Genomic DNA, 27,230 nt, shown 5'->3' with positions numbered 1-27,230 from the left:
AAGGACCTGGTTGTGGGAATGAATGACATTTGTACAGCAGTGAGACTTGTGGAATCATTTTGCTTTGAGCATAGACAGAGGGGAACATCAGGCAGGGAGGACAGTTAGATGCTCACTGTGAAGGACCTTAATTGCCATCGGAAGAACTGGGGCTTCAGCAGTTAATTGGAGCCATTAGGAGTTTGTGGGCAGAGAGGTGATGCTCTGTGCTTAACTAAGGGGTACTCTTTGTCCTCTCTGGAGCCATTGCTAGCTCCCCTGCTCCTGGAGCCACGGTTATTGCTGCAAGAGTCGTTGCTGCATAAGTAACCTCTCCACCCTCCCCTGCTTCCGAACACTCCAGCATGGCCAAGAAGCATAAAGAGCCCCTGGTCTCGCTGCATGGCTGTGGTTGTTGACATGCTGGCTTTGCTCAGACCTCCAGGACAGTAGGGAGTAGGGTGAATCTTCTGTGTCATACAAGACTTTGGGAAACATGAGAAAGGAGCATGAGAGATGTCTCCTGAACATGAAACTCATTTTTACATAACAATATACTGAATGGTGTTTAGACCTGATATCATTTATGATCATGTTAGCAAAACAAGTTCAGCCCTACATTTTAAACAGGTGAATACACAGACAATCTGGGAACATGGCTTGCTTTTGAGCTGAGAACTTTCTAAACTGTTTGGAGAAACTCCCCAGTCACATCATCACATCATGGGAAATTAAAAAAAAAAAGACACAGACAGGTTTTTTTTTTTTTTTTTTTTTCAGATTCCCATACCTAGACATCATTGAACAAATTAATTAGAGAAATGTGTGTTCTAAATTTATTAGAAAACAGTCCTTGAGCAGCCTTGTTCACTATCCCAGGGTTGTGTTACTGTCTAACACTATTACATGAACAAAGATCGGCTGGACCAGTTCATAGAAGTACAGATAATTTTGCAGCTAAGAAAGCTCTCTGCTGCAAACTGCACAGTCTTTTCAGACCTAATCTTCAGTGAATGGAGTGCAACATTGTCGTAGAAAGTCAGTGTGACCAATTCTGTCCTCTGACTTTCATGCTGTTCCTGAAGGATTAGGATGATGCTTGGTTTATTCTCTGCATTATGTGAATTGCTTTGCAATGCCTGAGAGCTGGCTCATGCCCTGCATTTTGAAAAAAAAAAAAATCATCATTTTTTTTCCTCATATAAGTGGAAAATAGAGAAAAATAGAGAAGAGAGAGTACTTTTGAGATCAGAGTATTATTAACATGCAAGAAGGGATAGGATATTGGTAAAGCCACCCAGCACGATGAGCAGTCTTGGATCCACAGGCTCATGTGACCTGCCTGATTTGGAGATACAACCTGCAAACTGGTTTCAGGATTAAGAAGTAAAACGTCTTCTATTTTTCGACCAAACCTAGTTGTTAGTAGTGTAGAGACTCCCAAGCAATGTCATAATTCCATTCATTAATACTAAACTCTAAGATGCAAAGCTTGGTATTTTTTCCATCTTACTCAATGAAGCTAGTTTATTTTAAATTAAAAAAAAATGTGACCCAAAGTATTTTTCTGCTCTTTCTTTCAAAAATGTCTACTACTCTCTGCCTTAGATTAACACATTCATATGCAAACAGAAAATAAGTCTGTTAATGATCACTGTCCATCCATGTGAGAAAATGGAGCTGCCTCCTACTGAGTCTGTGTATGTGTGTGTCTAGAAGGTTCGTGTGAATGCAAGTGGGTTTGCTTGTTTGTATATCCCTTACCAACCCTTGGATAGGTCTCAAGTCCTGGTGTCTTCAGAGGTTGAGGATACCTATCACCTAACATGGTTGTTGGGATTGAATGGAAGATGGATGCACTTTGTAAACTGTATAGCCCTGTAGAAGTGCATGATGGGGCTATCACCACCACCACGCCAAATTGTATGTATGCCGTCTTGCCTGGAATAACATAAAGATGTTATGAACTTCTCAGGGGAATTCACTTTCTTAATGACAGCTCTGGTGCAAAGGTTTACTAATGGTAAAAATTATTTTGGGGATGTGCAATTGCAGTATCTGAGGATTAGTTAACTTTTGAGTTTCATTTTTAAATATAATACTTATTTAATCGAAGTAATGCATAAGATTTGCAAACTGTGCAAAGCTTAACACATAGTTTGTAGTTAGAACTACAGGGTTTATGATAAATCCCAATAGTTCCCTTCTTGTTTCTCCCACATTCCTGTTTTCCCAAAGCTTGCTATTATGTGTTAACTGTTTCTTCTGGATTCTACATTTATATTTACACATATTATGCCACTATGTGCTGTTTTGTAATTTTTCTCCACTGACTCTGATGAGAAAACAAGGATTTATTAGGTTGTTGGAAAAGACATGATACGTGTTTTGCATAGAAAAACAGAAAAAGTATGTCATGACTTTTTTGACAACCCAATAGTTCCCTCTTATTCCAACCCCATGGGTCTCTTCCTCCAGCTTTCCAATATATTCATGTTATGATTTTATTTAAATTATTAATAAATGCTGATATTATAATGTCTTTGTAAATCTATCCATAGTGGAGTTATCCAATGTGCTATAAAAACCTTTCCTTTCTTGTGTAATGGGTCTCTTTTTGAAAACTATTTTTTATATAGAGTTCTGATTTTCCAACATACTTTGTAACAGAACCATACATTTAATCATGTCAAATAATGTGTTGGTGTCACAATTTTTCTTGTAGACAGCCTTCCTAGTTTTCACACCATCTCACCCATTCTAGACTTTTTGGTTTATGCCACAGGGAGCAACAAAGAGAGACAGAGAGAAGGAAAATGAGAAATCACCCTCTAAGCGGGGGGGTGATGGTGGTTAGCTATGTTGCAATCTCTACTCCTCCATTCTCCTCTTGGGATTTTGGACATGTACATAGATGCACCCAGCATGATTTTCAAGCCACCAGGTCTGAGACTCGAACCACGATTGGCCATGTGGGAGTCCAGCACCTTAACCACCAAGCTACTGGCTGGCCCCTTGGTCTGGTTTTGACACAACTCTCATTTCCATTATGTTGATTTCCCATCACCATCTCCTCCATTGGATCCTCTATTTTCTAGATTTCTGTCTATTTTTTGGTTTATGTTGTGTTTGATAGAAAACACAATTTCAGGAACAACATCTTCCCAAGTGGAGTTTTTGTCTTAGGAACTTTCATAATATTTTTAGGTGACTAGGTTGAAAAAGTTTTCCAGGATGTGAAACAATGTGCAGTAGCTTCCTCGAAAAGAGTTCACGGGAGGAGCTATTTAGAGTCTTTTTGTGTCTGAGAATATATTTTCTCTATCTTCATATTTGATTGAGAGTTTTTCAGGGTATGGAGTTTTAGATGAAAGGTAATTTTACCTCAGAATTATGAGGGCATTTTCTTGTTTCTGCTGTTTCCTAAGTTGCAATTGAGAAGTCCTATTCCATTTTGATTCTCAATAGCTTTATGGGTTTTTGTTTTCAAAATTTTTTGAGCAATTTTTTTCTTTATCAAATCTATTTAGAAATTTGCAAGCTGCTAGACCTTAGCATGAGTGCATATATTCATGGCATTGAGGATGTTTCAGAACTCTTCAAGCTGAAAACTTTTTGTTTTAAGAAATTTTCTGGCATTATGTTTTAGATTAGGGTAAAATATTTCTTCCCCTCTATTTTAACAGTTGCTTTTCCTGGAATTTATATTGTATGACCATGGTATCTACTGTACTAGTCTTCTAATTTTCTTTTCTTTTCTATTGAAGTTCTTCTTTACTTTTATTCTGCTTTAAGATTCCCTCATTTATTTAGTTTATTTTTTTAAGAGAGATTTTTGTTGTAGGGCAAGTATGCTTTCTGGAGAGACAGAGAGAGAGAGAGAGTGACAGAAGTGAGACGTCACTCCCCTCTTCCCCAGGGTGGATGGCCATGCTGCAGTCCTTCTCAATTCTCTTCTTGGGATTTTGGGCACTCATGCACATGTGCTGGGTGTGAGTTTCAAGCTTCCAGGTCTGGGACTCAAACCACAGTCAGCAGTTGTGGGAGTCCAGTGACACAGAATTATGCCTTCTGCTAGTCCCTCCTCATTTGTTTTCTTTTAATTGAATTATTAACTTTGTATGCTCATCCTTTTTTTCAGTTTTGCCAGCAAGTATTTGTACTCACCAGAGAGAGAGAGACTGAAAGAGAGAGAGAGAGAAAAGGAAAAGTAAAAAAGAACCTTCCCGTGGGGAAAGAGCATACCATAATTCCTTCCTGTCCGTTTCTCCCTCCTTCTGGGCACACATGCATATGTGTCTGGCATGTTTCTCAAACTGCTGGGTCTCGGATTCAAACTGTGCTGCTGTCTGTGTGGGGACCAGCCACATTAACCACCACGGCACTGACTGACCTAATCATACTTTTAATTCAGAAGAGCTCTTTCTTGTTTTCTGAAGTTCTTTGTTTCTTTTATTGTTTAGAAGTTTTTGCCTTAGGGCACATATGCTTTGGGGGGGGGAGCAGAGACAGAGACAGAGACAATTAGAGGGAAAGTGAGAAGTTACGCCCCAGGGAGGATGCCCACACCACAATCCTTTATCCTCCCTTCTCCTCCCAGGATCCTGGGCATGCACACACCTTCCTGAGGGGAGTTTCAAGCCACTGAGTCCGCGACTCTAGCCGTGGTCAACCATGTGGGAGTTCAGTGACGTAGCCACTATGCCATCTGCTGGCCTCTGAAGTTCCTTTTTATAGTGCTTTATTCTTGTTTCATGGCTTTAATATCTTCTTTTATTCACTGAGAATATTGATATCCCAGTTATATTTAGGAGAGAGGTTCTGAAAGGCAGAATGGGAGCTCTGTGTATGTGTTTGTTCAGTGTTGTACCATTAAGCTTCATTATGGGGTCCTGGTTTGTTTTACTGGGAAAACCCTAAACATTAGTATTTTCTGTTCATATTCCTTTAGAGAAGAATTTTCCAGTTTTATTTAATAGGCTTACATCTAAATATCTTTTTTTCTGAGGCTGAATTTTGATTATTTACTATATATAAACTTTGATGTTGCTGTGTTGTTGCTGCAAATGCAGTTGTGGTTGGTGTTTCCTAGTTCCTTTTTGGTTTAACTTTTTTTCAGACTATTGGGTTGTTGAGAAAGTCACGATGCATTTTTGCATAGAAAAACAGAAAAATACATCATAACTTTTCCAACAACCTAATAAGCTTCCAGTTTCATGGCAGTGTGTGGTAGGAATGTCCGGAGTCTGCTCAGAATAGAGGTGGAACTGCTCTCCATAAAGAATGCTTCTTGTTTTCGGCCCCTTTTCACACTCTCAACTGCGGTGGTACCTGGTGCCCTTAATTCCTGAGCTCTTTTGGAACTGTTTGGTGTGAACCTGACTGTACTTATTTTTCCTCCTTAATACACTTGATTTCTGTATTTCTCTACCCTGCCTAAATTCAGTTCACTCTTCTGCTTCCAAAATTATGGTTGTTATCTTTCTTCTTTTTAACATTTTTGAATTTATATTTAATTACTGTACTGCTTTACAGTATAGAAAGTGGTCTTTGTTATTTTTTTTAATAGTCATCTTACCTGTCTACTTTGTTCTTATGACATTATGTCTTGTAATTCCTTGATTTTTTATTTTAGTAGTAGTTTTTGGGGGGAGTTGGGTTAAAGGCATGTGTCCAACTCATTTATAAGCTGGAAAGATCTTATTTTGTTTCTCTTCAATATGAACGATAGAAAGTATTAACATACTTTCATGTTTCTTTAGAAGTTTTGAACAGAAAATAAGTGCATCTTACACAATTATGTCCTTTTGAAGGACTTTTAAGATTTTCATAGGCATTTTATCTTTGCCAGGGAGGACATCTTTTTTCTAGCATTCAAGTGGAGAAGGCCCCTCCTGTGACATCAGTGGCATTCTGCCACCACCCAGTTGCATGCATTCAACTCACTATTTACCTTGCAGCCACCACATAGTTTTAAAATGTCCCTGTGAGTCTCAGCACCTCCAAACCTTGAGCCATTGCTTTCTGCCAGAAACAATGCTCTTCTCTGTAGCCTATGCTCTCCTGGTTTTCTGGAAAGCCCAAGACTTGTCATTCTCCTAACAGCTCAGATGCCATTCTCCCCAAACACCGAGAGTTCATTTAGCACCAAGGAGGAGCTCAGTCTGGGGTTTCTGAGGGGCTGTCACTGGGGAGTGGCTGTTACTAATGAGATGCAAATTGACAGCCACTGGGGGGAGAGGGGATGGGGACTGCTCTCTCTGGGCTGGGTCCCAGGGGAGGGTGGATTGCTGTGACACTTTTGGAGGAGGCAGGCTGTGGGCTGGAACTGGTGACTCCTCACTCCTTGGCAAGGCTGATTCCTGGCTGGGGGAGGTCCTTGCTCATGCTGGGAGGCTGGTCTGGGCTCACACAGCCCCACTGCTGGAGCTGCTGCCAGCTGGCTAATCTCTTGGCTGGTTTTCCTGGCTGAGTTGCCTTTCAAGAAGAGGCCGTGATCAGTCATGGGGCTTTCCCAGACACTGGAAAGACAGCCAAGAAGACCCACAGTCCCCAAAGGCACTGTCTTTGGGGTTAGTATTCTGGAAGGTTAACAGGTAGAGCTAGGGGTTTGGAAATAGAAGAGTGGGAACAGAAGCACTGTTGAAACCAGGTCCCCCTGGCATTTGCCCACCAGGCTCACAGAGAAGAGATACCCATTAAACTGTTCACGTGAGGACTCTTGTCAGCTGTTGTTCTATGCTCCTAGAAGGTTCAGCCCTCTTGCAGCTATTTTTTACCTGCAAGTATCCCCACCAGAGAGGCTGGTAGGAGGAACCAGAAAGTATGTTCCGAAGGAGAGAAAATGGAGGGAGGTAGGTGGACGTGGGATGTTCTATAGATGGTTAAGCTGCTTTATGGCTCCTGGTTTGTCTCACAAAGTGTCCTCACTGGGGCCTGCCTCCTTGTGTGTAATCCATGTGACTGTAATACTGACCAAACTTCTCAATTGCTCTGCCTTTAGCCCCTGCCATAGTTTCTCCCATTTATCTGTACCTCATTTGCTCTTTATCAAGAGCTTATTGAGTGTAGCCTAGATGCAAGAATGACAGAGATCAGCAACATACAGTTCTTATCATCAAGGAATCATCCTCTAGTGAAAGAAGAAGGGTATATAAACAGCAAAGACTCATACATGATGAGAAATGCACTATGCCAAAGAATGCGAAAGAGTCTGGGGTGAAGGAGGAAGGTCAGAGAGTGCTTCACAGCAGTGATACCACCTGAAGTGGTTGTGAAAGACGGACTGTGTAGGTAGACAGGAATGGATGAATGTGTGTTTGAGTCAGGTAAATGCATAGTCAGGGAGGTTTGCAAAAGCATGGTATATTCTGGAAATGGCAAGGTGTTTTTTTTTTTTTTTAAATTGATACTAGAGTACAGATGTAGGGTTGACTGACAGGCTAAAGGGCTGACAGTAGACTAGATCAAATGATGCTTGCCATACAAGTTTGGATTCACTTTATTGGTGTTGGGGGTTTATGATGGGTTGAGGGAAGAATGGTGGTGATTTGCTAAGTGGGGAGGCTGGGTTTGAAAATTTTAAGATCTCTGGTAGCCTGAAATTCTTGAATTCTCTGTGTTGTGTGGGTACAACGACGTGGGTCTGGGAACACAGCTTCGTTGAGGAATGTTATCTGGTGTAGCGTCTGTGAGTAGGTGTTTAAATGTGGGCTGTACTCAATTGCTATATTAGGAGGTAACACCAAGTGGGGAGTGGAGCACCAGGTTCTGAGTTAAGCTGGAGTTTAAATATCCAAGTCTTGTTTCAGCCTTGATCCTTCTTTTGACCATGGCTAAAGCACTTGATCAGTTTATGCTGTAGGATTGTCACTTGTGAATGGAAAATTTCACTTTTGTGCTGAGAGGGTTTTAGGGGAAAAGATTTATTTGATAATAAATTTGCTGTTGTTTGGGGGGGAAGAGGGCATTTGAGGGGAAAAATTTGTTTTAAAGTTCAACAGTCTTTCTTTTCTTTTCTTTTAGGGGTTTTTGCTATAGGCTACGTGTGCTCACCAGGGGTGATTTCTTCTCCTCTATTCTCCTCTTGGGCATGCATGTGCAAGCACCTGGCTTGAGTTTAAGCCACCAGGTCCGGGACTTGAACCATGGTCGACTATGTGGGAGTCCAGCAACGTAGCCATTATGCCATCTGCTGGTCCCTAAAGTTCAACATTATTTCTAATAGTGTAATATACTATCTACAAGTATGGAAAGAAAAGTTATCTGTATACTGATTGTTTTTGGTGTAATACACTGTAAGGAATCTGGTGGGAGGTAGAGTAGAGAAGTAGAGAGATGAGAGTATGTGTAAAAAAAGGTGTCACAGGAGCTCACTTAGTGACCTGCACAGATGAACAAAGCTATAGCTGAATATTCCAGCTAATCCAGTTTAGGAATGCACTTGTGTGATTGATGACCTAACCTTGACTCCCAAGGGTTAGTTCATGCTTGTTGAACTTTAAACCCAGGGGACTATTGTTTTCTGGAACCAGATGATGAAACTCTCAGTCCAGCTTTGAGCATTTCCTAATCTCTGAGTTACCTGTTTGTTTTTGGGTTGGGTACATTTTCTTCAATATAGTCTTAGAAAGTTTTAGCTTGGTCTCCGGCCATCTTCTCATGATAACCTCCAGTTAGCTCATCTTTGTAATCAAAGGAATAAACAATTTCAATGTAGTGCTCAGGCTCTGAGACAATGTCATTGATCATGTGGCAGCCAAATATGTATTTCTATATTTGAAATATGGAAGAATTGGTAAGGTGTGGGTACGAATGCTGGTTGTAAACATTTATAGTTGATAATTTCATACCAGTGTGCTCTCTCTGAAGTTAACCCTGCTGTGGCTAGAGTGGCTTGGGACACACTGTCAGGAATAAAATTTAGTAGATAGGATGTCTTAGGAATTGGGCAAGAAAGGCATAGGAAGGTGCTGTTTAGCTTTGGCCTCATTCAGACACATAGTTTGGATCTCTACATTCTTAGGGCTCTGGATATTGCAATGACTTACTGGTATCTGCAGGTTGGTCTTCCAGTAGGAGAGACGGTCAATATGAACTGCCAAACATCCTCACACCTGATCTGTGAGATTGTGCAGTTATGACTGTTGTTGTGATTATATGACTGTATTGTGTAGTAAATACATACAATATTTACTTTATGAATGAGTAAAATACTCATTGTAAAGCATCCTTCCTCTCCCGAATCTGAACTCGAATATACCTTGTAGTTACTTATCTTATGTCATATCACTTTTAGCATTATTTGAGAGTTATGTCTATAGCTATCTTGTGGCCTCTAAATGAATGTAAAATCCTTTATGACATAGTGATTAATTCATTTGACAAACATTTATTAAGCACTTATTGTGTGTCCAGCCCCTAGAGTGTGTTATAGGCAACAAATACAAATGAATCATACAATAAAACACTTCCAGTTGAGTACTACAGGATGAAGAGAAGTTGTTCAATTGAAGAGAGGAAGAAAGGGTCTTTCACAAAGGTCAAGGAGTCAGCATGAGTAAAGACACAGCTGTGGGAAATAGTTTTGTTATATACAAGAACACTGAGAAAGAGCGATTAAGTATTTTTTTCAAGGTATATTGATATGACTAGAGAGTGACAGTCATCAAGAAGTACAATATGTTCAGTGATCTTTGTGTATTCACATATGTTCTTCACGCCTCTTAGCTTGAGGATACTGTGTGAAGTGAGTGGAGAGAGGACTTGTGAATTGCCTTTGAGGAGTTTCAAATATATCCCTGATAACAGTTTGAATGTCCCCCCAAAATTCATGTGTTGGGACTTGGCTGTATTGTCAAGCTGTTAAGTGAAAACTTAGTTCCTTCATGTGTCCATGGGTGTGATAAGATCATTAGTGCAGGGCCCCTATGATTGAGCTCTGGAATGTTTGTAAGAGAGGAAAGGAGATAGAAACAGGTAAAAACTTATGGACAGTCACTCTGCTCAAAGTTTTTCCCTTTGCCATTCTATGTTACCTTTGGACTGTCTACATGGCCAGAATTGTGGGTCAATAAACCTCTTCTTCTTTATTCCAGGCATTTCTGTTAGCAACCCAATAATGAGCTAAGGGCCTCAAAACAGAGATACCAGGTTGGGTGGGGCAGCCAGATGGTAATTGAGAGAGGTGAAAAGAAGTTGTTGGACACAGAAAAGATGGGTGCCTTTCAAGGGCTGGAGTGTGCTACCTTGACAGGTCAAAGGTGATCGTTAGGGGTGTATTTTGGTTATGAGGAGATATTTGACAAGCTTTGGCCTCCAAGTCCATTCAGGGCTTCGAGTATTGTGTCTTCAGTAGTGGTATAATGCTAAGAGATAATCCTGCTGTGGGTCCATCAGGAATTTCTGCAGGCCATTTTTAGCAATAAGAATGAGCTACAGAGATAGACCAGAATGACATGTTGGCACAAAGGCAATCCCTGGGCAGAGTCTCTCTGGATGGGTAGAAGAGCTGTTTCTTAATCATGACTGCAGGGCTTTTCACCACTCATATTTCCAAGGTTCCTTCCCTGGTGGCTCTGGAGTTCTCCAAACTAAGCCCACATACCTGGATCATGACCTTCTAGTTTTGACTAAGCAACCCAGCTCATACTGTGCCTCAGGCCATGGATCTGCCGCCCACAGGTAACATTGCTGGCCTAATGTAGTGCTGTTGGGAAACTGGATGGTTACTTCTACCAACTATCTGGAAGTGAGAAATATGTCAGCCCTATTTCTTTCCCTCCCTTCCTCCCTTTTCCCAATTGTGGAATCACAATTTTGAGTACAGTGAGTCTTGATATAAACTTACCACTTATGGAGAAAGGACGGATCACTAGTAAATTTCTTGACTTGTGAGAGAGGTGTTTTGTGTTAATGGAGCAGAGTATGTTGAGTGTGTAGCTTCTTCATCAGCAGTTTGATGACCTGACATTGCAAGATACTGTTAGTATACAATCTGGAGGAGAGAGGGATGTTGCAACACATATATCAATGGAATCTGGAGGTATCAGATGGTAAAGGTCTTGGAGAAACCTCCAGGCTTCTCCACATCCAGCCAAGACCAGTTTCAGTTGGAGCAACAGGTTGATATAGATGGTAATAGCATCCCAGGGCCTACCATATTAGGCCTGAACTGAGAAAGACAAGGTCTTTTTTTTTTTTTTTTTTTTTTTAACTGCATAATAATGGGTTGAAACTCTTGTCTTAGTTTGGTTTCCAGAAGCTAGAGCTTGCCTGGGACTGATATCTAGCCATAGAGGATGCAGAAAGGGAGGTTACCAGTCTGAGTTCTAGATACAGCTGTGTCTGGAAGAAAGCACTTGAGCCAAATTGAGTTCATAAATCAGGTTGGAAGAGTAGTTGCGAGGTGAAGCCTGGAAAGTTCTTGTAATAAAATTATGCAGAGGGAGAGACCCTTTATTAGGTTAGGATGCTCTGAGCACTGGGGGCTAATGCTGAGGGGAATGAGCTGGGTTGAGACTGGAGGACTTATTGACATTTTATGACCAGTCTGGGCAGCCACTGAGAGAAGTTTTAGATAAGGGAGAGTTTTTTTGTTTGTTTGTTTGTTTGTTTTTCCTTAGTGCCAGTCTGTGTTTGAAGAAATGGACAAGGGCCAAGCTGGAAAATGTAGGCAATAGAGGAAATAACTAGAATTGAAAACTAAGAGGACTTACTGATGAAGTAAATATGATATATTGGGAAGGAGGACCAAGGACAACTGTTTTGCTTGGAGCTAACTGCTCAGATAAAGGGTAGAAGGTGATGAGTTACACTGGATGGGGAAAATAATGAGCTAAATGTCAGTCACTGCATTTACGGCACCTATGAGTCTTCAGGATGAAGCCAACTTGAGAGAGATTCTGATGGCAGGGTATTGGTCTGGGCTGAATATGTGGATTTTGGTAAGGGAACTGAAATCATGAGAGCAGACATGGTCATCAAGTCTGTAGGATAAGAAGTAAAAAGAACACCCCAAAGTCACCTCATTATTTAAAGGCCCAAAGAAGGAGCTCATAATAGAAACAGAAAGAGCAGCAGAGTCATATTTTAATATCTATATTAACGTAAGCTTCTGTCTGAAGTCTCTGTTCTCTCTTAGAATTCATTCTTCTCTCTGTTCTACCATAGTAGTTTGTATTTTCAATATGATAAGTGATTTTGTAGAGGTATTAGAGTGTCATACAAGTCCATAAACTTTTTTAGGTTTAGGTTCTCACATTTTTCTACACCCATGTGTATAGTATGAACTTCAGTGACAGAATTTCAGTAGGCACTAGAATAGTTAGAGATTGAATACAGAATGAGAAAATGCTTATTGGGGAAATGAATGTACCAGTCTCTTTTTTTTTTTTTTTAGGTTTTTGCTATAGAGCACATGTGCTCATCAGAGAGAGACAGTGAGAGGAAGAGTGAGAAATCATCCCCCAGGAGTTATGGCTACCCTGTAATCCCTTCTCCTCCATTCTCCTATTGGGATTTTGGGCATGTGCACACATGCACTTAACATGATTTTTAAACTGCCAGATCTGGGCACTAACTGCAGTCAGCCATGCAGGAGTCCAGCACCTTAACCATCACACCATTTGCTGGCCCTTGAATGTACCATTTTTAAAGAGAATTTGTTTCTACTCTGCATCAGGAGATTTTTGTGGAAAAATTAACTTTTTTGTTGTTTTTCTGAAAAATATATTTTAAAATAGACTCAACCTCTGCATTTCTTCTTTTTTTTGTAAGCAGGCCTGTGCATTGCCAGAGAGGGAGGGAAAAAGCATCCCTCATGGAGAATGGTCATGCCACAGTTCCTCCACCTCACCTCTATTTCTCCTTCCTTTTGAGGTTTTGGACACACACAACCACATACCCAGTATGTTTCTCAAGCCTCTGGGTCTGGGACTTGAACTATGGGGTTGACCATGTGGATCAGGCTGCCTTAACCACCATGGAGCTAGCCTAACTCCCAACTTCTTAAGCAAGCCACTTAACTCATTTCTAAAGAGGAGCAGCTAGATCTGTACCCTGGTATGTGTAGAAACTGGACTCACAAGTAAAAGAGGATGACTTGCTGGAGCAATCAGGTGTGCTAGCATCGCTATGCAGGACAAGATGCTGCCACCCTCCCTGCTCTCAGGTAACTCTCAGCATGTCCTGCTCTGCTACAGCTGCTCCAGGGTGGAAGAGCTGAAAGATTTAGGGGAACGGATCCAGATTCTATCAACACTCAAGAAAAGTAATAATAAAACCAATAATTCTATGAACTGAAGGTAAATGTTATTGAATTCCACTTTTTAGTGGGAAAGAAAGGAAACAAACCATTAGGAAAATTATTGATATATTTTCATGTTTGTAGCAGGATTCAAGATAACCAAGAAGTAATATGTTATCTTCCATTGTCCCACACTTGAGATATTTTGAATAATCTAGAGGCAAGAAATTGCTGTTCAGGTATTTTATGTTAGGTTGTATACCTACTTGACCTAAAGCCAGTATGCCATTTTTGGTTTTAAATATACATAACACACCTATGTAGTTCATCTACCTCTGAAATATGTGTAAGCTCAGATTCCTCTCTATATTTGTTCTCTAGGGAAGCTTATGATATTTTAGTAATACCCATAGAGTCTGGAATATTTCTTAGCCTCACTCCAGACCTCAATTTTTATGCCAGGTTGCTTGGGGCAGCTAAAATCTCTGTAGACAGAGAAGCTAGAGCCTATCAAAAGGGTAAAAGTATGAGAAATTCCCTCCTGAGACATAGAGTGGATAGAATTTGAACATTTTTGGCATTTTCCCACTTAGAATATTTGATAGTGTTCTATTCCAGTACTGAAGAGACTTTCATTTTATCCCCTAAATTCATGGCAGGGTATGTGTTAAGTATTGGGGGGAGAGGGAGACGGAGAGGAAGGGAGGGAGGGAGAGGGAGAGGGAGAGGGAGAGGGAGAGGGAGAGAGAGAGAGAGAGCGCAGGGGAGAGGGAGAGAGAGAGAGAGAGAGAGAGAAGCACCCTTAACACATCTGGTCACACTGTGATCCCCTTCCACCAATCCCCAAGCTCATCAGATCTTGGGCACTTGTGCATGTGCTAGGCATGTTTTATACTGGGGATTTAAACTGCTGTGGCCATGTGGGATCCAGGTACTTTTGAGCAGTACAATACTGCTGTGCCATGGAGCAGGTCCTAGTTATTCTTAACTCATTTATCTATATCTATCTATCTATGACAATCAAATCAAGGATATCACCATATACATCTTTTTGAAAAGAGAATTTCACATTCTTAGGTCTGTTAAGTATTTCTTCTCTTTGCCTCTCCCACCCACCCTGTACCATCGACTCCCCACACTAACAGACTCTGATATCTACATTTAGTCTCCCCACTCTCATATTTTTGCATCTTTCAATTTCTGTCGTAGAGTGTAGACATTTGGTGTGTATCGAGTGGGGATATACAGTGTTTACCTTTCAATGTCTTGCTTGCTTCGTTTAGCAATGTTAACTTTTAAACTGAGAGGTCTGCTGTTAGAAAAGGTTGGGCCAGCAGGTGGCATAGTGGTTAAGGTGTTGTATTCTATTAAATACATGGCCGACTCTGCTGTTTGAATCCTGGACCTGGCAGCCTGAAAAAATACACCTGGCATGTATGTGTGTATGCCCATAATCCTGAGAGGAGAATGGAAGAGAAAGGATTACAGTGTGTCCATCTCCCCTAGGAGGTGATTTCTCACTTTTCCTCTTTCTCTGGAGAGTGCATGTGCCCTGTGGCAAAATATTTAAAAAGTTAATAAATAAAAGACAAAGGTTTTGCAAAGCCTTCTGTGAGTGGAGGTCATTCTCTACTGGTGGCTTTATCTTCTCATTTCTCGTCTCTGTCCCTCATTGTACTTTCACATCCATACTTCACTTCTCTCTGGAGAGCCTTTAGAAAAGGAGAATAGAAAGGACAATCCATGGATCAATAGAGGCAGTAAGGTTGCCCTTTGGGGTTTAACAATGTGTACTGCACTATTTCTGTGTTTAGCAAAAATCTATTTTGCTTCATTATGAATGTGTTTTCCCATAGGCTTTCACTTCAGAGATGACTTCAAAGGAAATTATATCCATATATTAGTTTCACTTGCCCACATCTCACTCAATAACTCTTAGAGTGATTAGATATTTTGAACCAAGAAGTTGCATTTTGCCAGCACTAAATGCAACTTAAAATTCTAAATTCAAATCACTACATCTGAGTGGGTTAAAATCTTGCCAGAAATGGATTTTTCCATTGTCTCACGATAAGAACTCTTTTAGGATTTGAAATTTGTAGTTAAAGACTCAGTCACCTTTCAGCCCATGGTCTGGAACTGAAGAGTATGCTAAGTCATAGGTCTTCTGAAGCAATCCTCTGATACGGAGGATGAAGTCAAGTGGAAGTCCAGTTTCTCTATGTTTTTAGTTTTTTGAATGGTGGATATCCTTGATGTCAAATGTGATCAAGTCAGCATCAGCACACTCAGCACCCAAGGGGGAGGTTCACAAAGTGTTTGTATCTACAGCCCTGCAAGGCTCAGTATGACATGACTCAAAGTGAAGATCATGGTCACTTTCTTTCTTTCCTCTTGCCAGAATCTGCCCTGGGAGTATGAGCACTGGATTCATCCTTATTCATCTACTCTAACATATACAAAGAAGACTATGTTTGCCAAAGCCAAACAAGAAATTGGAGGTCAAGTCAGGAATTATTTTATGGTCTCTTCACTAACGGGGTCTTACAAACAATTGATTTTTATTCTCCGAGGTGATGCTCCTGAAAGTGACTCTCTTTGCTTTGTCTTAGCATTGCTGATGAGGACTATGAGCACAAGCATGATCACTGGTCAGCACTGTAGCTGGCTGCTCGATGTCTGTTTATCTGCAGAGGGACCTTGCCTCTTGGGGTTGTCATTATTTACTTTGTTCAGATTGCTCATCTACGTGTGTCCCTGGCATGCTTTCACAGTGTCATTGCTTGAGATTCTGCTTTGTTGGCTTCTGGACCATTGCCACTGTTTCCCCAGCTATGCTTGTGGTACTTATAGCTCACTGTGCAACAATGGCTTGGCAGGCTACAGTCTTTCATTTTATACAAATAACATCTTATATTGTTATTCCTCAATTATACTGTACACCTAATTAATACAATACAGATGCAATATGGTCATGGTTTAATGGGTAGGGCACACATATTAGGGCGGCCTTCCTGGATTTAAATGTAGTCTACCACTTTCTTTTTAATTTGGAGAGGATTTTCTTTTTAATTAAAAATAATTTTTTTAATAGGGTGCTTGCACTCGCTGGAGACACACAGAGAGAGAGATGGGAATGGACAAAGTGAGAAATCATGCCTTAGGAGGGGATGACCACATCACAGTCCTTCTTGGGATTTTGGGCACACATGTACATGTGCCCAGTGTGAGTTTTAAGCAGCCGGATCCAGGACTCAGATTGCAGTTGGCCAGCTGAGAGTCCAGCTCCTTAGCTACTATGCCACCTTCTGGCCCTGACTCTTCCACTTTCTAAATCTATTGAGTTGGGTAGGTTATCTAAAAACCTCTTGGCCTTTATTATTATTTTTTTAATCTGTAAAATGAGGTTATTAATAAGATTTGTCACATAGGGTTATTATGAGTGATAAATAAATGAATTAATAGATATGGAAAGGAATTGGAATACATATTAAGATATAACATTTTAGTGACAATGATGATTCTACTGGCTCAGTATAATGATCTCAAAATTGCTACTAAAAATCTACAAGATTTTCTCATCAGTCATCCTGCCCTGGGACTTTAGAGTCCATTAAGACTTTAGAGAGGCACTAGCAGATGGTGTAATGTTGCTGGACTCTCATGTAGTTGATCACGGTTTGAATCCTGGACACAGTGGCTTAAAACTTACACCAGGCATGTGTGGATGCATACCCAAAATCCTAAGAGGAGACTGGAGAAGGGATTGCAGTGTCGCCATCTCCCCAGGGGGGTGATTTCTTGCTTTTGGTCTCTCTCTCTCTCTGGTGAGTGCATGCTCCCTATAACAAAAATCTCTCTTTAAAAAAAAAAAGACTTCAGAGAAATAAATGAAATTGCCTAAGAGGTTGGGTATAGCCATGCTGTAGTTAAATACTTCTCAGCCTTATAGGATGTAGATTCTATAGAGACCATGATGGTGATGGCTAACATTTATTAAGCACTTACAATGTACCAGGATTGTCCTAAGCATCAAATATAACTTTAGTTATTCCTCATAAAATTCACATAACAGGAGGCTTATCTGTATTTTACAGTTGAGGAAGCTGCAGCTCACACCGCAAGTCAGAGATGTGGAGCTTGGTTTATCCCTAGGTCTGTCTGTTCAGACCAGCATTAGTTCTAATCACTCTAAACTTTCTCCTTTACAACAGCATGCTGGTTCTCCTTGAAAGAGGAAGACTAGAGGAATGGGAAGTGAAGGGGACCTTCCTGGAATCTACTGCTTGTGAGATGTAGGAGTTTGAGCAAGGCATTCAATTTCTCTGAAGTTAAGAATTTTCTGTAAAATAAAGATGATAGCCACTTCATAGGTTGCTGTGAGAGATGCAAAACAAAGTAATGTGTACAGCAAAACAAGCGTAGATACCTTTGTCAAGAGTGGGTACCTACTTAGCTTTGCCGGGGCAATAAGAAATCATGATGATTCCGTTTTACACATGTAGGTATTTAGGACAGAAGACAAGGAATAGGCAGTTCTTCTGAGATCAGACTACAGTTTGTCTTCACTATGGTAACAGAGCTGCATCACCTTTATATCCAGTGTGACTTGGGAGATCGTTTTGGTCCAAGTTAGGTACATATAGTATTCTTGTCCTGTAAAGTCTCATTAATCTGGGATGCTGCACCCTAACTCTTATATTAAGTTTTAATCTATGACAGATTTCAGTTCCTTCTGATGGTCTTTGAAAAATGCTAATATTTCCTTGCATTTCTAACAGAGTATTTTGTGTGTGTGTGTGTGTGTGTGTGTGTGTGTGTGTGTGTTTGCCCCCCTGGAGTTAGAAGATTATTTTTTTGGAAGTTAGCTTTTGCAGGCTATGATTGTGTGTGTATTTGTGTCTGTGTGTGTGAATTAAATTATTTTTGTTGGCTCTTGGTCAGAAGAAGCTTAGAATGGATCTCATTTGTGAAACTCCATAACTCTTGCCGTGTAATACCATTAAGGAGCCTCCTGACAGCAATAGGTAAGGAGTAGCTCAGGGGTGTTACTGTTTAATCACTTTAAGCCCCATTTGATGTGTTATTCTGTATCCACCCCCCTTCTTTACTACCGCATCTTTTGATAGCACATCATTTCTTCAGGAGCAGAATTCAGCAACGATTTTAGTTTATTTGCTGGCAATAAATATGTTAGCCTGTCTGATCAAGGCTGATGCACAGGCTCAATCTTTGGAATTACGATCCATTAAGACAGAGCCAGCTCTGCCAGCCGTCTGTGGTCATCCGTTGTACTCTTCGCCAACTATTCTGGCTCTCTCCACTCTGGGAACATGGCAGGTTGGACTGCTTGGCTCCCTTATATTTGAGTGGGGCCATGTAAACAGTTCTGGGTCACATGTTGTGACTGGGAAGGCTGTGTGTAGCATGTGGCATGGGATATTTTCGTGCTGATGAAAGCCCCGCCGAGGATCTCTTTTCCTTCTGCCACAGTTACACATTCATAATTGTCAGCCTGGGTCCCAAAGCGCTCTAGCCAACACTCAATAGCCAGGCAGTACTGGTAGAAATAAATGGTTGTTATTGTAACAAACGAGATCTTTCTTATGTTCCCACAGTATACCTTACTCCATTCTGACTAATGCAATGACCTGTATTGAGGGGCATGTGCTTGTGGTCAGCAGCAGTTCTCGACTAGACGATAACATCTTTGCAACCTTCATGCCACTTTTTGTGTTGTTTTATCATTACCATAAAGTCTGTCTAATTGTCTGAAAAAATTAATGTAAAACCTTAGTAACAGACGTCTTGGGGCAATGAAACTTGAGAAGTTGCTTTTGTAGTTCAGTTTTCTTTGCCTTTCAATTCATTTTTCCTGAAGCACCTTGTCCTGGCCCTGAGTGTTTTGCTAGGCATGTAGACACTGCTAAATAAATGAGTGCTGAATGATTTTGCAGAGAAATCCCCTGAATGCAAGGGAACCTCCCATTAGCATTACAGAAATATTTTGACTCTCTCTGAACTTACTGTTGCCAATTACTCTTTTATTTCATTCAGCTCCAAGTCATAATATTTCCCATTTTCAGGGCTTGCTCAATGGCAGACATCCCCTGCCTTGGCCTATCAATAGCTGCAGTGTCTTCTCAGAAAATGTAAGACAAGGAACTCCAGCTCTCCACTTTCTGAGCTCAGCAAACACAGAGAATGTGTAGGACTTTGACCTATACAAGCAAAAGAACCCCTTACCCACGTATCATTTTGTGGCCAAGGCTCTAGTAGTCAGATTGTTGCTGGCGCCAGAGGATTTTTTTGCACCTAATTTTTCCTCCCCAAACTTTTTATTTTGAAGTAAACTAAAACTTCTCTGACCTTGGAGAGTCTCTTTTTCTCTAAACTTATTTTTATAAGGATGACATGTACAAGGTGTCTGTTCCATGATTCTTTATGGCCAAGTGGGAAATGGACAAGTGTAGGGTGGCTCAAGACTTTAGCCTGCTACCCAGTGACAAAATACTGATCTTTCAAGCAGAAGGTACCTACCCTACCCCTAGAGCTTTCTTTGGAATCTGTCCTTTCTCTTCATTCCTTCTGCTATTGCTTCATATCAGGCTCTCAAATCTGTTGATTACACTGTTAAATTAGAACAGTGCCTGGGACACCAATAAGGATAAGCTATTTTTATCTTTATTATTCCTATTCCTGCAGCCTCGTGTTCCCTTGTCTCCAGTTTTTCTTCACTCCAATCCATATTCTGTGTCTTTTAAAAATAGTCTGATTTTGTCATTGCCCTGTTATAAAGCTGTCTTGTCTCCATTGCCTAGGCAATAAGCCCTGATTCCTGAGCTCATCGTTCCTCTTCCATGGCGGTTCTCACTGCTTGCCTTATCTGAATCACCAAAGGAGTTGGTTACGATCTCTCCATGCCCAACTCTCCAACCCCCTTCCCCCTGGTAAGGGCAATGATGAAGGGAGGGAGACATAGCACTTTCCTGCTGTGGGCATGTGCAGATTTAGAAGGCTCCCGGGTGAGTCAGAGACCACTGTGACTTAGTTATTTCTACACCTCCTCAAAGAAAACCATTGTCCTACACTCTGTCCTTCCCTCTGTCTTGTGCATAGTGGATTCCAGATACGTCAACCCTCTGAATCTCTTCAGCCTTACCATTTTCTTAAATGCTCATGCTTTGCACTTGCACTCTCACACCCTTTTATGTCCTTCTCCATTTGTCTGCTTAGGTCTCTTCCATTTATACACATATACACACACACACATTATAATTCATGCATATAGTACTATATATGTAAATTATATATACATATATACACACATGTAATTTACATATATATGTAAATTAATTTTTAGGTTTTTACTACAGAGTGCTTGTACTTGCCAGAGAGGCAGAGAAGAAAAAGTGAGAAATCACACCATAGAGGGGATGGCCACACCACAGTCCCTCCTCTTCTAGTTTCTGCTCAAGATTTTGGGCATGCACACATATGCACCTGGTGTGATTTTCAGACTGCTGGGTCTGGGACTCAAACAAAGTTGGCTATGTGGGAATCCAGCACCTTAACCTCCATACCACCTGCTGGCCCTCTCCCATTTATATGTTAAGATCTTGTTCAAATGTCATTTCTTAGGTTTTCCCCAACCTTCCCAGATAGCTGTCTTTCTCCTCCCATGGTGCTTTGCATTGAGCTGTGTTAATATGCTCATTATATTATAGCCTCACTATTTGTGCCTTCAATCACATGGGGAGAAAGGGCTGCCTGGATTGGTGATCTATCAGATTTTTACCTAGTTTTGGTACGTAGTAGATGCTTATTGAGAACACAGTATTTGCGGCAGCGCAGTACCATGGCTGAGTCTTGGGCTGGGAGTCTTCCTTTTTACTGTCCTTACGACATTAAATGAGGTAATGTACACAGGGCACTCAGTCCAGTGTCTAGCTCTTGGTAAGTGCTCTATAAATGGCACCTACCATTTTTATGAAATGTTTCTCAGTTGATCAGTATATATAATTCTCTCATTTATATGCTGAATTATTTTTGCATTAATATCCAAGATGCATGTGTTTCTCATCCAGATAATTTATACACCAACAGCATTTATCAAGAAAATATTAATTTCTGTGGAAAATATATACTACCTATCCTTGCACTCAAGGAAATTACAACCCCAAACCACCAACACTGACACAAACACATGTGAAACAGCAATGAGCCAATTGTGGCAGGGATCTTAATTTGTGTAACAAAGTCTGATCTGTAAGCCAATGGGAATGAAAGGGGAATCGGTGAGGGCTGAGAGATGAACTTAACCTTTTTGGAAGACACATTTACACACACACATGCATATTTATATTTACTCCTTAGAAAAAATGATAGCAAAGAGCGTGTGTGACTTGATGAGTTAGGAAACATGGTCAAGGGGACAGATGGGGCTGGGCTGAGTCTGGCTTGCACAAGTGTGAGGGCCAGCCCACTCAGAGGGTGTCCATGCGTGGAAGCAGCAGCAGCAGCACCTGGGAGCCTGCTGGAAATGCAGAATCTCAGGCCTGGCCTCTGACTTGCCAAACTTGAGTCTGCATTTTAGCAGGGTCTCTAAATGATCTGTGAATGCATGGATATTTGAGAAGTGCTGGTGTGGCAGATACTTGGTGACTTGACTTTAGTGGTGGATTCTATTCAGTATAACTTGTGAGCTGCTGAATCAGTCAAGGAGGTCTGTAAATCCATATGTAATTCCAGTGTAGTCTGAAAACTGCATAAACTATAGCTCATGAATAAATGTAATATTTCCTTGTTCCAAACGTACCTTGAGGCTATTATGATAAAATAGAAAATTCATTTGGAAGTATTACTGATTCCTAATAGCCTTTTGTCATTATGCATTCTTTCAGACATCCACACCTAAAAGAAAACACATCTTGGGTGAAGATTTTTGAAACGTTTTATGTTAAAACGTCCCTGTAGTTGAAAACTGCCATTTGGGAGCCAGTATGCATTCTTTCAGTACTGTTATATGCACAATATCTTGAGTCTTCGCAGATAGATCCGTGATCAAAAATGACATATATCTCTTTGTTAAACAGAACAAATCATTAACATATAGAAAGCTGTTAAAATGACCTGGGATTTAGGGGTTTGGCATGATTCTTATCGGCTTTCCATTTCTAGGGTTCATAGAGTAGAAAACTTAAGTACCTGGATGAATGATCCTGTTTCTGCCCCTTGCCCCAAGCCCTCTGCCATGTAGGCTGTTTGTGAGGGTTGTTGTGTGGATAAGAAAAGAGCCCCTTTTAGGGATTTTACACAGTTCCTGTTCCACTTCATGGTCCAGGGTGGGGGTGGGAGTACATGCTTGGGCGAGGTCTTGCTTGGTGGGGAGATAGACAGATGTCAGGCTCTGTCACTAATATCAGTCTTGAGCACAGAGGCAAAGGTTCAGCCCTGGTTTGTCCCAGTATAATGGAGCAGTGACTTTGGAATTGGCTAGATGTGGTTTCGAATCTTGACTCCATCACTAAAATTATTGTACAGCTTTGGGTTGGTTACTTAAGCACTCTGGGTCCCATTTTATTCATTTGCAGAATGGGGGATAGTAACACCTGACCTAAAAAGCTTGTCTGAAAATGAAATGCAAGTCACTTGGCATATCCTGACATCCTGAGAGTGCCATCATTATTATCTCCATTGTTTTCATTTCGTCTGTCTTCTAAAGTCATCCCCTTCCCCTGTCTATCAAGTGGCAAAGCTCATCTGGTAAATGAGAATGATAAATGATGGTCATGGTATGTAGAAAAAGGAGGATGAACCATTGTTTTCACTAAGAAGTGGTTAAAAATAGATGAGATTGAGAAAAGGAAATAGAATACCCTGTCCCCTTGCTCTTATTGAAAGGCTGATTGTATTATCGTAAGAGTCAGAGGAATTACCTTCTCATGCTTTGTTTAGATCAGTCCAACTCACAGTCACAGGTCTGACACTGGCTCAGTCTTGGCTGCCCTGTGTGAAATCAGATAGGTCCCTTCACCTTTCATAGCCCTAGTTTCCTTATCTTGAAAACGAGAGTGTGAGCCTTTGTGATTTCTAACTTATTTTCAGTTGTACAATTCTAAGATATTATGCCCATCCAAGAGCAAGTGGAATTGACGTTTTGAAGGAGAGGCAATGCTTGGGATGGGAGCAAGAAAAGATGTAAATCATATCTGTTTTCGAGCTCAGGAAAGCTTATAGTAGGTTTTCATAGTCATCTTCCTGGTTGCATGCTTAGGCACTGCCCTTATTTGGCCTTGACAAATACGGTTTTTTCCATTGCTTCTAGTGGAGACAGTACCATATTATCACAACTGTTGTGGTATGTGTGCTTGGAAAACCAACCACAGCTGCTGCTTTTTTGGATCCTTGTCCAGGAAGCTCTCACACCAGCAGTTTGCCTCAACAATTCATGATGAGTCTGTGGTGATTCCTCGCTGGCCAGGAACCTGATAATCCCCACCTTCCTAGACATTATGTGAGACAATAGACATTCTTCTCTCCCTTCGCTCCTCTATCAGAATTAGCAGTGGTGATTGTCAGGCAGGTAAGGACAATGTTGTCTTTCTCAATAGAGATGTCAGACTCAACGTGAGTCAGCTTTAGCTTCCCCCAAGCACAGCTGAAAGACAAAGAAATGAATTTACTGGAGATATACACACACCAGTGCCTATTATGTTAAAAAACATAAATAAAATGAGGAAAAAGCCATACAGATTGAAATTATCTTTTTAAAGCATCCTGGCAAACTAGCACTCAATATGCATCAGTACAATGGTAGAGTCAACCATGTGTGTCAACCTGTAGTTGTTAATGACGGGGATGTATAAACAAGAAGGTAATACACAGCTGCTGCTGAGGTTTTTCTTAACATGCTCTCCTTGAGAATGAGTTGGTGGAAACACAGCTGTAAACACAGCCTTAGAGAATGAGTAATCTAAGACGAATATAGAAAAGGAGACCTGGATGAGGATTTAGAAAGACTATCCATTCAATTCCATAAACCTGCAAAGATCACATTAACTAGACAAAACTGCTCTACTCACAAAGGATAAATAAACATCACCCTCCCCCCTTTTGTTGATAAGCAAAGCTATACCGTGAATAACATTTTCAACACAGGCTTCTTTATGAAAAGGAAACGTATCCAGTTCCTCTCCTTCCCTGTGTCTACTCAAGTTCTTAGCCTAAAGGAGTTACTCTGTGCCCTCTCCCAGCTAGTGTCAATGTTAACACCAGCACACTAACACTGGAAAACTCTAAATCTTTTCATTTTTCTTTGAAGAATTCAAAACTGCCCTGCCTTTGCTCTTACAGATAATTTACAATAGCTGGTATAGTTTTATTTATGTTAAATATATGTGCAGGGAGCCAAAGAGACTTTATTAAAAGGACAGAATGACTGAAGGACTTGTCTTCTGGCGAGGAGACAAAGCATAAAGCCAATAATTAAGTTTCACTAAAGCACAGGAAACACACCTCTATTTACATGCCTAGGATGTCCTGAGTACTTTTCCTATACGATCTCCTTACAATAACTGTAAAGTGCTCATTTTTCCTTTTTTCATTTTCCTGAAGAGGAAACGGATGTTCAGAGAGGCTAAATAATGCCCAAGTTCACATGGCCCCTGGAGAGGGGCATAGAGGAGGAAGTCCAGAAGCCACAGCCTACTGCTTGCTTTTTAACAGCAGTGTCGAACTCGGGCATTACACACCTGCTCTGTGCTAGGCATTTTGCTGGGTACTGGAGAGATGAAGAGAAAATAAGCCACGTGCTTGCTGTTGAGTGCTTTGCAAAGCAGGTATCGAGTGCCTGCTGTTTGTTACTTACTCTCACAGAGGCAGTCTCTCAATTGCACATCAGAGTGGATAATTGTGCAGGATGGGCATGTTCTTTAGCTTATTTTTCAGATAATAGAAACAGATGCTCAGTCTATGTTCCTTACAAAGCTAAGATCAGACAGCGAGTGAGTGGTAGGACTGAGATTTGGACTCAGTCCAGATAGGGTATCTTTAGCTCTCAAACCTTTCTTCTAGTACACATTTTAATCTTTGTTAAATTCTCTAAGATATTTGATACAGATTTAATATGTCCTATTTGTGGAAACATTTGTATTTTAATTGAAGCTCCTGCCAGTGAAACTGTATTTTTGTAAGAAATTCATAAGTGGGAGAGTTCTTATTGTTCAGGAGAAATTTTCAAGAGGCTTCAAAATGACACCACATGTTAGATCTATGTACAATCCAGATGCCTGTCCATTAACGTGAAAGATGGATTATCTTAGTTGGTAGGTAACGTAGAGAACAATACCATGAAAAAGCACTAAAATGTATGAATAAACCTGATAATATCCATGGTATACATAACTTGAAAAAAAATGTGAAGTCAGCGAGTAGGATTTATGTTAATATTTTACCTTCTCTTTGATATCAGAGTCATGAAATTCAGCTCCATTTTCCTTCCTTCTTTGTAACCTTCCTTGGCTTTCCGTCACAGAACTGTAATTTGTCTAAACTCTATCTTGGAATGTAAGGCCTCTGGGGAGCTAATCATAACCCCTTTTCCAACCTTACATCCATCTTCTTTACAATGTGCCAAATGGGTGTCCTGACTGTTGTGAATTTCCTTGTTGTGTCTCACCTTTTCACCTATGTTGCTCTTTTTCCTTGCACCCCTCCATTCTTTCTTTCCAGATGTAGAGATTTCTGGTGCCCACTAAGATGCCTGGGCTCCTCTCTCCTTAATGCAAGCCACCCGACCTGTATTTGAATTCCATTTGTAACGTTGTTATTTGCCTAGTGGTTCTTGTTTCACTTTTCTTTGTATTAATTTAGTGCTTTTCTTATTTTGCCTCCTAAACTATAATTTCCTTGACAGTTTTACTCATTTGTTTTCATTCTTTGTAGTATTTGGCATAGTGCTTCACCAGTTGTATTAATGAATATCAGCAGATATTAGTTAAATAAAACTTGATGACATAAAGGCCAGGGCAAAACGTGGTCAGAAGAGCCAGGCATCAGCCTGTCTTTGATTCAGGGATAACTGCTTCCCAGCACGGGGAGGAAGGACAGGAAGGTACCTCTGCAATTTGGCACCAACATAAAATTTACTCTGGAAGATTTCTGTGTCTCTGCAAACCACTTTCACTCCCCTCATGTGCACAAATATCTCCTCATTACACAAGATCTTACACAGGTTAATGGGAAAACCTCTGGCCCTCCTAAAGCTATAACCCTATTTATGACATGACATTTGTTTATGTAGTGACAATGGTGATATCATGAATAGAGCATTATTACGATTTCAGGTGTGAAACAGCTGGAACAAAGAATTAAGGTTAGCAACCAGTGGAAGAGAGGCAGTAGTTTGACAGCTGGGACAGAGTTCTTTCCGAAAAAACATTTTTGCATGTAAGCTCCGGTACCCAGGAGCACATCCTACTGTTGAAGTGTTTGCTACAAGGAGAGCTGAGGCCTGCAGTTCTTTCAGTGGGTGCTTTTTTTTTGCTACCGCACACCCATCTTGGTTTATTCCAGCAAATTTACTGATCTTCTCTTTTGTGCTCTCACCTGCATGGGTACATGGTGTGTTTTTACATGCCCCTTTCTTTCCCACTCAAGATTTGAAATAATGCCCATAAAAATGAGAATGATGTCCACCCTATCCACAGGACTGCCCGTGTGGACTGAGAGGAAGGCATGCAGTGAGTGGTAGGGAAGGTGATAATGCTGCTCTCTATCAAGTCAGTCAGGCTGGTTATTCATTTGGTAAAACTGAGAGCTGGAGTCTAATGTTTGACCTTTTCACAGTCCTATAGTTCAGAACCGGAGGGTCCTAAGCTTTTTGATACTATGTCTAATAGGCTGTTGGTATTGCTGGTATTGTTTGTTTATTGTCCTTCTGTACTTTATAGCTAAGAATAATGTAAAGGGCACTGTTGTTTACTTTTGTGGTATCCATTTCCCC

This window comes from Tupaia chinensis, unplaced genomic scaffold (genome assembly GCF_000334495.1).
Source record: "Tupaia chinensis unplaced genomic scaffold, TupChi_1.0 Scaffold000140_1, whole genome shotgun sequence".
Lineage (NCBI taxonomy): Eukaryota > Metazoa > Chordata > Mammalia > Scandentia > Tupaiidae > Tupaia > Tupaia belangeri.
Note: the sequence above shows the minus strand (reverse complement) of the source record.